A 12,141-nucleotide genomic window follows, 5' to 3' on the forward strand; every position below is an offset into this window, starting at 1 on the left:
TGGAACTTTATGAATCAAATTCCATATATAAAGCCTGCCATTTCATATAGCAAGACTATTAAAAATGTACAATTGACAGATACTAATTTGTTAATAAAATAAGCTTTAATGTTGAAGCACTACATGACAAATATTTTGTATATATGTTCTCAACTATTTCTATTATTAAACTTTTTTGCTCTACATAATAATTTCTTGAAACATATAGTATTAATTCCAATCATAAATGAGAAACTAAAGCTCAAAGAGCTTAAATAACTTGCTCTAACTGATGGAGCTAGGATTTTAACCTAGATCTCTGACTCCAAAGCTAATGACTCTTTCAACATAAGATTATTCATCTTTATTGAACATCTATTAGTGCCTTAAATAAGCTTCAGGAGCTGAAAGGTAGGGGAAAAACAGAAATACACAAATAAAAAACAGAAACAAAATGAAGCTTCATTAAATATTATCAACTACACCAGGCGGTACAGAGCTACTCTAAAGAGAAATACAGCGCCAGAAAAAAATTACAGGTAAACAATTTTATATTCCCCAAATGGGATTTGCAACATATGCCCAGTGATGTAGTTAATAAACTCTAGGGATTTTCTGCTATCCAGCTATTGCAGAAATATAAACAAGGTAGAAAGAAACAACAATAAAAATGGCATAACCACTCTGCATTAAAAAATAAACCAGCAATTCAAATGAATTTTGAGAAATGTCAAGCAGAGATAGGCTTGTTTGCATTTGTGTTTTTACTTTATGTAGTTGCCAGTTTATACTAGAAAGCTCTTTTTTTAAAGTGGCAATCATTTATAAAATTCTTTTTATAATATTTCCACCATTATTCATATTTCCCCTATTTTTCTGACTAGATGAATGAGGGAAGTACATACATAAAAATTATATATAAGTGAATAATAATTAAAATAAAATATATTCTATTAGAGCGTAAATGCTAATTGGTCACCTTTTATCATAAAATGACACAAAAAATGAAGAATGTATTTTATAGTCATTTTAAGAAGTAGATATGACACTAATAAATTCTATGACAAGAAAAGACTGCCTCATTTACTAAACTAGATGATACATCATTCTGTGGTGTGGCAGAAAAACAATAAAATTTAAAAGTCACAAAAATTTTGATCAATTTTATACAGAAATCACTGTCATGACTTAGGTTCATAAAATGCTACAAAGTAACGAAATTATTAATTTATAAAGACTGAATTTCTATGCTTTTGAATAAAATACAGTTACTTACTTTTTTCTCCGGTTTGACTCCACAAAATATTTACGTGCTCGATTTCGACATATTTTTTGTTGCTGCAGTAATATTTGGCGCTCTTCTTCTAAATTTTTCTCAAAATGAATTTTCATATCTCTAATAACAGCATAAAGTTAAGGACAGTGGTTTACGTCTTTAGTTGGATGAATGTCAGTGCTACCTGATAAATATAATTACGGCCTCATATAATGATGTAATGATTTTTTGTGGAATAACTAGTATGTGTACACATTAGTGTCAGTGTATGACTGGCAGATGTTTTATTTTTTCCTGACTAGATAATAGATCTGAAGATACATCTCATTTTCTTTGAGGAAAAATTAATTACTTTTATACATCATGAGCCTAGATAAGAAGAATGTCTATCTTTTCTTTCATTATACAGATATTTGGGTACTTATTGCTGCTAAGTCACTTCAGTCATGTCCGACTCTGTGCGACCCCATAGACGGCAGCCTACAAGGCTCCTCCGTCCCTGGGATTTATTAACAAGTTGCTATCTTAGGAATGTTGGGCTTCCCATGTGGTGCTGGTGGTAAAGAATCTGCCTGCCAATACAGGTAGATGTTAAGAGACCTGGGTTTGATCCCTGGGTCAGGAAGATCCCCTGGAGAAGGAAATGGCAACCCACTTCCAACATTCTTGCCTGGAGAATCCCATGGACAGAGCTTGGCAGGTTGCAGTCCATAGGGCTGCACAGAGTCAGACACAACTGAAGTGACTTAACACACATGTACATCTTAGGAATGTATGTAGAAAAATGAAAGGAGGTTATATTTCACTAATATAAAGTAGATGAGTTAAACGTTTTGGTCGACATTTTCATGGGATTTTCCAGGTGCCATTGCCTTCTCCAATTCACATTATGAAAGTCATACTAAAATATTAAAAATCAGTTAGCAATATAACTGGGAAAATTTGGTGATTTACTCATAGGTTATAAAACAAACCATCAGGAAAACCATACATAGCAGTGTTTACAAGAAGTTTGCCAGATAAAGAGTATTTTAGTTATCTAAATCATCCATTCATTTGAAATTTATTTCTTTAAATGTTGAATTGCTGTGGTTAACTAATGTCTGCATTTACTCAGCTACATTTCAACTGGCATTACTGAATGCCTTTATCAAGTTTATCATAGTATTCTTCTGTTTTTAATGATTCTGAAGTTTTAAGAAGTGGTCATTGAATTACCATTTCCAGTACCTCATCATTCAGTTTAGTTCAGTTGCTCAGTTGTGTCCGACTCTTTGCGACCCCATGAATCGCAGCATGCCAGGCCTCCAGATGTATATAAGATTGTATTGAGGTTATATATTGAGAGCATGCCTAGTTGTCTTTTTAGAATAAACTATGTTTAAACCATTCCTCCCCCCAAATAAAGATTTGAAATTCTCTTTAAGAGGTCTATTTAATCAAAATTTTTATAAGATATAAATATTAGTGGTAAAACAACATATTAAATAATAAGTTAAGCAGTACATAATTTGTTAATTCAAAATGTCTTAATTTTAGGATCCTACAGTGTTTCAGTATCAACATAGTAAAAAAAAAAACTATTCAATACTATATATTTCAAACCAATCACATTTATTTGAATGTTTTAGTCATTTGAAACTTTGCAAATGGGCACTTTCAATTATGTTGCTATTTATCTATTTTTATGCCATTGGCCATTAATAATTTATTATAAAATTTTGTACCTCACCATAAACAAATACATGCACTTGCATACATGATATTTTTATTTAATGTTTCTTTTGAAGGATTTATAAAATTGAAACAAAAAAAAAAAAAAGGAAGGAATCTGGTTCATTGTTAGCATGGAAAAAGCTAAAGATTTAGCTTCTTCTTCCAATAGAGTAATTTATTAGAAGGAGTCAGACTTCAACAAGATGGCTAACTGCTAAGTCACAACATCTCAGTGGAGGAAAGTGCAACTTCCTTTCAGGGTACCCAAGATCAACACTGTTGGGTGGGAGCAAAGGGAGAAGTTGCTTCGGTTCAGGTGAGAAATATGAAGGAGTGTGATGCACGTGGAAACAGTTGTGTTCAAGGTTTTAACATGCTTGCAGTCTCACCACAGTAACATAAAGAAAATCACAAATGTAATGTTTGTAATAATGTTCTGACAACTATATGTTAGATTTAATTAAATCTCTCTCTACATATATATATATGGCTAATATATATATATATAAAATATTGCCTACTGAGTTATAAAAAATGCTTTGCCTTTGCATCTCTTCAAAGTATGGTATTCAAATTTAAAAAATATTAGATGGCTGGTTAAACTTTTATTTTCATACAAGCTGTACTGTAAAGGTAAGATACTTCCATAAAAACCATAATTAAATACTTGTTCAAAGAAAGGTTATATACTTATAAAAAAAAAAAAAACCAACAACAAAACCAAGAAAATTATAGGTTGTAGTACTGGCTAAGTAATACATAATGATTGTAACTTAAAAGCATAGCCTAATACACCCCATCTCATCCTCTCCCAATATAGTCTTTTTCTAATTGTAGCTCATTTAGGTTTTTTCAAATATTGTACCACCACTAATAACTATGAATCATATAACCAATATTCTTGTCAAATTATTAGAGCTATCCTGATCCTTTTTCTTTTCTGTACCTTCTTCTACAGCCTTGACTGTGATGCTCTAAATCCCTTGCCCAGACCAATTCAGTAGTCTTCTAACTCATCATACTACTCCTAAACTTGTCATCCTCCATTTGAACGTCCACAAAATCAGCTAAACACAAATCTCACTATGTCTCTCATTCTTTGCTGTTCTCCAAAATCTCCCTGTTACTTTCATGATAACATTAGAATATAAGGCATCCTATAATCTGGTCTGTTTTTTCATCTTCATTTTTCAACACTTCCCTACATGACTCCTAGCTCAGTCACACTATCACACCAAGATACTTATTAACAGAACAAGCTATGACATAGTATGCCATTATATTTTGGTACATGCTGGCTAACTCTACCCATCCTTTCAGGGACACCTCAAACAGTTCTTACCCTATGAAGCTTTTTCTAACCCTCACTGGATGATATGACACTCTCATGGGTATATCATGTGTATCTCCTCTACATTTCTATAAAATATAATATGCCTGGCATGGTGCTTAGAATATGGTAATGGCATAATAAAAGCTTGCTGAACGATTTCCTTGGAGAAAATTCTCAGCAGATAAACTAAGACAAAAGGTATACATATCTTTATAGCTTTCAGTGTCTCACAGACAAATTGATTTCCAAAAGGGTTATATAAATTTACATGTCATTAGAAATATATGAATATGAGTTAAAACCTCATGTGTATAAGGTAGTACTTTTAAAAAAAGAAAGACCATGTGGAAAGTCAGGTTATAGTATGTATGCATTAGCAAAACAGAAAAATTGTCTTATTTGATACTAATTTTATTTTCCTCTTTGGTGGATTGTTAGTTCAGAGTCACTGGTCATTTACCTATTGAGATCTTCATTTAAAAAATCAATTTCAGTAAATTCTATATAGAATAGTATAAATATTAACCTTCTATCATAATTACAAGTATTTCCTCCAGATAATTCACTTTATTTAATTATACAATTTCCCCTTACACTAAAGTTTTAAATTAACAAGTTATCTTTGAAATATTTTTCATTTGAAATTGGTTCTTGCTTTTCAAAAGGTAAAGTTATTATACCTTCAAGTTATGAAAAATGTGAAAATCTATTTTCTGTCAGTTTTTCTTTACAATTTTGTATTTATTTTTTATGAACCTCCCAGTAGCTCAGATGATAAAGAATCTTCCTGCAATGCAGGAGACCTGGGTTCGATCCCTGGGTAGGCAAGATCCCCTGGAGAAAGGCATGGCAACCCACTCCAGTATTCTTGCCTGGAGAATTCCATGGACTGAGAAGCCTGACAGACTACTGTCCATGCCTTTTTTTTTTTTTTTTTTTAATCAGTTCAAGTATATTTTGGAATGAAGTATAAAGTGTAACTCAAGGTAGAGACAGTGAATTTAGACTACTCTTTTTTAGTGGTTTGAATAATGAGACAGGAGATATTAAAACAGTTCTTATGATCAAAAGGTTTGATTTTTAGTTTTAAGGATAGCCAAGACTAGAGGGTGTTTAGAGGCTTTAGGGAAAGAAGGCTATTAGAGAAGAGTTGGAAGTAAATTGTAATAGAGAGTTAGGATAATTTACAATCCAGGGTTACTGAAAAGAGAGGTGATGAAAAAAAGGACATAAGTGAATGGATTCACCTTCTACAGTAAAAGTGATATATATCCTATCAGTGAGCCTGGACAAAAAGATAGGGTAGGGGACTGAGGTTGGTGATGGGAGTAGGATGGTTTGTGTTGTTTGTTGGGAGGGACTTGAGGGAGTTTATGCATCCATTCTCTTATGAAATAGTAAGACAGGGTATTAAGAATGAGGGAAGGTGATCAAGAGCTGGCACAGAAGTTAATTTAAAAGGAACAAGACAGAATTCCGTTCTTGTTCTGGTGAAGCTGAGAACAATCAAAGCACAGCAATCTTGTGACTTTTCTCTGACAGATTTTTTATTACTGAGTGAAGGAGCAGAAATATAGGGTGGTAATAGTTACTGGATGGTTGAGAAAGAAGAACAGGAGTACAAAGAACCAAGGATGTTGTTGAGAGAATATGTGTAGATAATTAAAAACAGGGTTAAACTGGGTAGGGAATAAAGAGAGGCAAGGTGGGTGCTAGGATAAAACGGAAGGGGAAAAGACTGGAGATACTTGTGAGAAAAAAGAGGCATAGTGTGAAGGGGACATGAGAGACCTTCCCTCCTTTTTTTGAAAACAAATTTTATTCTATTTCCTTTTGAATTGTTTTAAGAAATTGAAATTATAGAACTTCATCTAATTTTAATTAGATAAACTTCATGAAGTTTTGTTCTTCCATAGCCTTTAGAGTTAGGAAATTCCAACTTAAGTAGAGAAATATAGCCTCTGAGTACTGAATTCATATTTAGAAGTCACATGTAGAAATTTTACCAAGCCACTTCTTATTTTAAGTCTACAGTTCATTTTTTAAAATTTAGTTATTAATAAATTTGCACACCTACTCTGTACCAGGTATCCAATATGAAACATTACAGACACTGAGAATGTACAATATGACACAAGTGCTTAAGTGTTTCTCCACCTAGTAACAATGATATTCTTGATTTACTAGCAAATATATATGTATAAACTAGGAAAAAATGTATATTATATATAATACATATAGATGCATATACACACACACACACACTAGCAAAAGTTGTTGGATTTTAGCAAAGGCTCAGGGTATCTATTGAAATGATTATTTACAACTTTCTTAATTTTAACTATATATTTAGTATTTAAGTATATTTTTAGTAATACATTTCTTTATAGGAAACCAACATTATAATTCTGGAATTATATCTATTTGGTTTTGTTCATTTGAGGTACTGCCAAATTTATTTTACAACTATTTCCTTTGTTGTATCAACATTCATACCTTAAAAATTTAAAAATATTAAGTCTATGATCATTTCACTAATGAAAATGATGGAAAGATACACCTTGTCAATGAGCCACTTACAGTGCTTCCCTATTTTCTGATTTACAGATAAATCAGGGTCAGTGTAATAGGAGTTCAGGGTTCAATGAAACACAGTGTCAAGGGGGCAGAATCAAATACATACTGAAAGCAATCCGGTTTATTTCAGATTGCACCTTGAGTCAGGATAGTTTTGAGGAGCAGCAAGGGCAAAAGCCAAAGTGAATGGAGTTAATAATGAATAGATGAAAAGAATCAGAAGCTGTCATTGCAGGTTAGCATTCTGAAAAGTCGACTAAAGCAAGAAAAGATGGGATAAAAGCTTGAGGAAGCATGATCAGAAGAGGGATATTTACCATTATTTAAATAGCTTTGTATGTACCTGTCTTCCTCAGCACCTAGCCAAAAAAGGAAGCACTAAATGAAAATTGCTTGTTTACTTGCTTTTAAAAGTGCAAATCCCAGAACCCGGAGACAATAAGAATGGGAATTAATTTGAAAAGCAGAGACTCTCTGACAAGAATGAAGATGATTACATAGCATCATCACTACCAACCAAGTCCTTTGAGAATACAAAGGTTACACTCTAATTATCATAACATTCTCTGAAGGAATAAACATGGTTTACATATTCTGAAAACAGAACTGTTTAACACTTTCAATTTTCTACAATGCAACCAATAATAATGTCAAAGGTGGGCTAGACCAATTCTTAGGTAGGGACAAGTCAGTGATAAACCAGTGTGAAGGCTCCAGGTCCTTTGCTTCTCATTTTGTCTGTTGTCTCTCTGACAACAGACTGGACAGAGGATGGAAAACAAAACAAATTAACCAACTATGTTAGGCTTTAGCAGCTCTGTAAAATAAAGGAAGTGTTAGGTTAACTCTTAAGACGGACTATTTCAGGAGACCAAAACATTTTATTTACTTGCGGCATTCTTTTCTCCAAGCAGCATGAATTATCAGGAGATGGATAATATGAAGTAAAGAACATAATGGCCTAACTCTACAAGAAAACAATCCCCAGAGAAGACGTTTACCTATTTCAAAACTCATTAAAAAAAAAAAAAATTACCGCAAAGTTGAAAACGGGGGAGATAACAAGACGGCCGCGAAAGTGGTCCTAGAATAGAAGATGTTATTTCAGGTTTAAGGGGAGCAGCGACAGTTGCCGAAGCAAATACCCGCATTAAGATGACTGGCCGGTTTCTCTCATCTAGCATCTGTGATAATGGGAACAGAACAGAAAAAAGATGGGGCTCCCCACTTCCAACACCGCCACCCAGGCAACCACGACTGGAAGGATACAGGTAGGCGCCAGGTCGGTGACGCCCGCCGCTCAAGCGAGGGCTGAGGGGGGCTTTGACTTGGGTGTCCGGGGATTCAGCGCCCAGTCCTGCGACCGCGCTCCGGGCTCCAGGCCTCCTGGTCAGCATCCTTCACCTCAGCGCCGCCTCCCGGCTAGCCCCCAGAGCCGCCCTCATGGCAGCACCCGCTGCCTCCTCCGGCCCTCCCAGCACTCCGTCTCTCAAGCCTCGCGTCACTGAGGCGGGAAAGTTGGCCGCCGCAGCTCCGGTTCCCGCACAGCGGCGCTCTGGGCTGTGGTGTCGACGGCAGCTGCCGCAGCGGCGACCTTGCCTGGAAACGGCAGAGGTGGCGACGCCGCCGCCATGTTGACAAGCAACCGACGCCGCGTCCTTCGCGACGGCGACCAGGGTGTGGGGGCGGGGCCCTGGAGACAGCCAATAGGAGGCGCGGACCCCTCCCCGTGCCCCGCCTCCCGCCCCCCGCTCCAACCCCCGAGTTGCCCGCGGGCGGCGGCCAGGAAGCTTGCATCCTCGGGGAGTCGAGTCCTCTCAGGAGGGCGTGCTGACTTGTGCCTCGGAACCTGACTCCGTTCCACCTCGCTTTTATGAGGCTGTTTTAGTGGGGGTACTAAGAGTGATGAAAGACAGTGAGATGCAAAAATCCCCAGATATTGGCAAAAGCCACCGTGGGGATTTGAAATTATTTCCTCGGAGGTAATTCAGGGTAGGATTAGTTGTTTAACTACCGAGTGCTGTTGTGTGATTGAAGTTCTGTCTTTCTGGAGCATCACTGTTCCCAATCACCATCTCTTTTAAAAAGCTTTGGGAGTGGAAATTTCCTCTCTCTGCATTCCATCACTCCCTCCCTGATGCTTCTGCCATTCCGTCTGCAAGTCGTCTTCCTTGCCATTTCCCTACTTATAAGGTCTGCATTTCAAAGATTTTTAATGGTGCCAGCCTTGTTGCCAGATTCTGGAAATAGACCATCAAGCATCGGCGGCCAGGAAAGTAGTGCAGATTTAATTTAGTAATCTCCTGGGAAGACATGCCAAAAGAGATCATCATATTGAAACTGTTTCAGGAGGTATGGAAAATTGAATGGATTTTTGAGCCATCAGTTCAGAAGTTTTGCAAGTAAAACATTTGAAAAAAGGCTGAAACTTTTTGTTGGAGTTCATTGTAAAAACACATGTGAGTTCTGAGTATATTTCAGTGTGTTTTTTTTTTTTTCTTTGTGTGTGGAAAAACCTCCCATATTGGAAGCAGAATGTACAAACCAAATGAAAATTACTCACCGAGCATTCAAATGCCTATGTCTTTGTGAATCAATTTGTTCATTTTTAGAGTTCAAAATAATAAACTTTTCCAGTTGAAGCTATTTGAAACAGAGTTTTTGCAAAGTTGGATGCAATGATTCAAACTGGAATGTGTTCTGATTAAAACTGCCACAACAAATCGAGTTTTGACTTAAAACACAAAGCACGTAAGCCCCCTTCAGGACCATGCCAAGAGGATACAATATGTAATCGTGGCAAAGAAAGCCTAACTGTGTACACTAGGAGGATTAGCTATCTTTGCAAATTTTTAACTGACTTAGTCACAGGAATTTACATTGATTCTATTCCCACTGGCTATCATCACAAGTCTGTTCTCTAGAGCCAATTTGAGAGAGAGTAAGCAATGTAGGGGAGTCTTCCCCTGTGGTTCAGTGGTAAAGAATCCACCTGGAGTTCGGGAGCCTTAGGAGATGTGGGTTCAATCCCTGGGTAGGGAAGATCCCCTGGAGGAGGGCATGCAACCCACTCCAGTATTCTTGCCTGGGAAATCTCATGGACAGAGGAGCCTGGTGAGCTACAGCCCATAGGGTAGCAAAGAGTCAGACACAACTGGAGTGACTTAGCATGCAAGTAATGTAGGTCAGTAAAGTGCAAATAAAAGTGAATGCTTGCTGTTTGAAGTATTTGGGCATGGTTAGCCTTCCTGATCCAGTACTCTTGCCTGGAAAATCCCATGGATGGAGGAGCCTAGTAGGCTGCAGTCCATGGGGTGTCTAAGAGTCAGACACAACTGAGCAACTTCACTTTCACTTTTCACTTTCACGCATTGGAGAAGGAAATGGCAACCCACTCCAGTGTTCTTGCCTGGAGAATCCCAAGGACGGGGGAGCCTGGTGGGCTGCCGTCTATGAGGCTGTACAGAGTCGGACACGACTGAAGCGACTTAGCAGCAGTAGCAGCAGCAGCCTTCCTGAAAGTCTAGTTTTTGCTATATTATTAGTTTTGTATGTCATGACTTCTAGGCACCTTATTGTTTTGTCACATGGTGTATTAGCATTAAGAAGCATAATTTGGTTTCTTAGTTTCCTACAAATGCTTGCCCATATAATCATTCTTCATTCAAATGTTGCTTTACAATGATAAAGAAGGAAAGAAATTTTAAACACAATGTTACCAATTTTTAAAAAAATTACAAGATTTTTTGATCTTTAAATTATTCCCTTCTTCAAAATGTTAAGCAGCTTTTCACGTTTTAAGTAGTACAGTCCTTTATTAAGTTGCATAGATTCTAGAAAAACCTTTAAGATTAAATATTTGGATAGTAGATAATTTGAAGCATTTATAAGCTTTATCTTTTGGCAGGAAGGATAAGTATGATTTAAGCAATAATAATCTACTTCTGCTTTATTGACTATGCCAAAGCCTTTGATTGTGTGGATCACAACAAACTGTGGAAAATTCTGTAAGAGATGGGAATACCAGACCACCTGACCTGCCTCGTGAGAAATCTGTATGCAGGTCAGAAAGCAACAGTGAGAACTGGCCATGGAACAACAGACTGGTTCCAAATAGGAAAAGGAGTATGTGAAGGCTGTATATTGACACCCTGCTTATTTAACTTATATGCAGAGTACATCATGAGAAATGCTGGGCTGGGTGAAGCACAAGCTGGGATCAAGATTACTGGGAGAAATATCAATAACTTCAGATATGCAGATGATACCTTATGGCAGAAAGTGAAGAACTAAAGAGCCTCTTGATAAAAGTGAAAGAGGAGAATGAAAAAGCTGGCTTAAAACTCAACATTCAGAAAACTTAGATCATTGCATCCGGTCCCATCACTTTATGGCAAATAGATGGAGAAACAGTGGAAATAGTGTCAGACTTTATCTTTTTGGGCTCCAAAATCACTGCATATGGTGACTGCAGCCAAGAAATAAAAAGACACTTGCTCCTTGGAAGAAAAGTTATGACCAACCTAGACAGCATATTGAAAAGCAGAGATGTTACTTTGCTAACGAAGGTCCATCTAGTCAGGGCTATGGTTTTTCCAGTAGTCATGTATGGATGTGAGTTCAGTTCAGTTCAGTTCAGTTGCTCAGTTGTGTCAGACTCTTTGCGAGCCCCATGAATCACAGCATGCCAGGCCTCCATGTCCATCATCATCTCCCGGAGTTCACTCAAACTCATGTCCATCGAGTCAGTGATGCCATCCAGCCATCTCATCCTCTGTCGTCCCCTTCTCCTCCTGCCCCCAATCCCTCCCAGCATCAGAGTCTTTTCCAATGAGTCAACTCTTCGCATGAGGTGGCCAAAGTACTGGAGTTTCAGCTTTAGCATCAGTCCTTCCAATGAACACCCAGGACTGATCTCCTTTAGGATGGACTGGTTGGATCTCCTTGCAGTCCAAGGGACTTTCAAGACTCTTCTCCAACACCACAGTTCAAAAGCGTCAATTCTTCGGCGCTCAGCTTTCTTCACAGTCCAACTCTCACATCTGTACATGACCACTGGGAAAACCATAGCCTTGACTAGACGGACCTCTGTTGGCAAAGTAATGTCTCTGCTTTTTAATATGCTATCTAGGTTGGTCATAACTTTCCTTTCCAGGAGTAAGCGTCTTTTAATTTTATGGCTGCAATCACTGTCTGCAGTGATTTTGGAGCCCAAATAAATAAAGTCTGACACTGTTTCCACTGTTTCCCCATCTATTTC

This window comes from Bison bison, unplaced genomic scaffold (genome assembly GCF_000754665.1).
Source record: "Bison bison bison isolate TAMUID 2011002044 unplaced genomic scaffold, Bison_UMD1.0 scf7180017864262, whole genome shotgun sequence".
In the NCBI taxonomy this organism is placed as follows: Eukaryota; Metazoa; Chordata; class Mammalia; order Artiodactyla; family Bovidae; genus Bison; species Bison bison.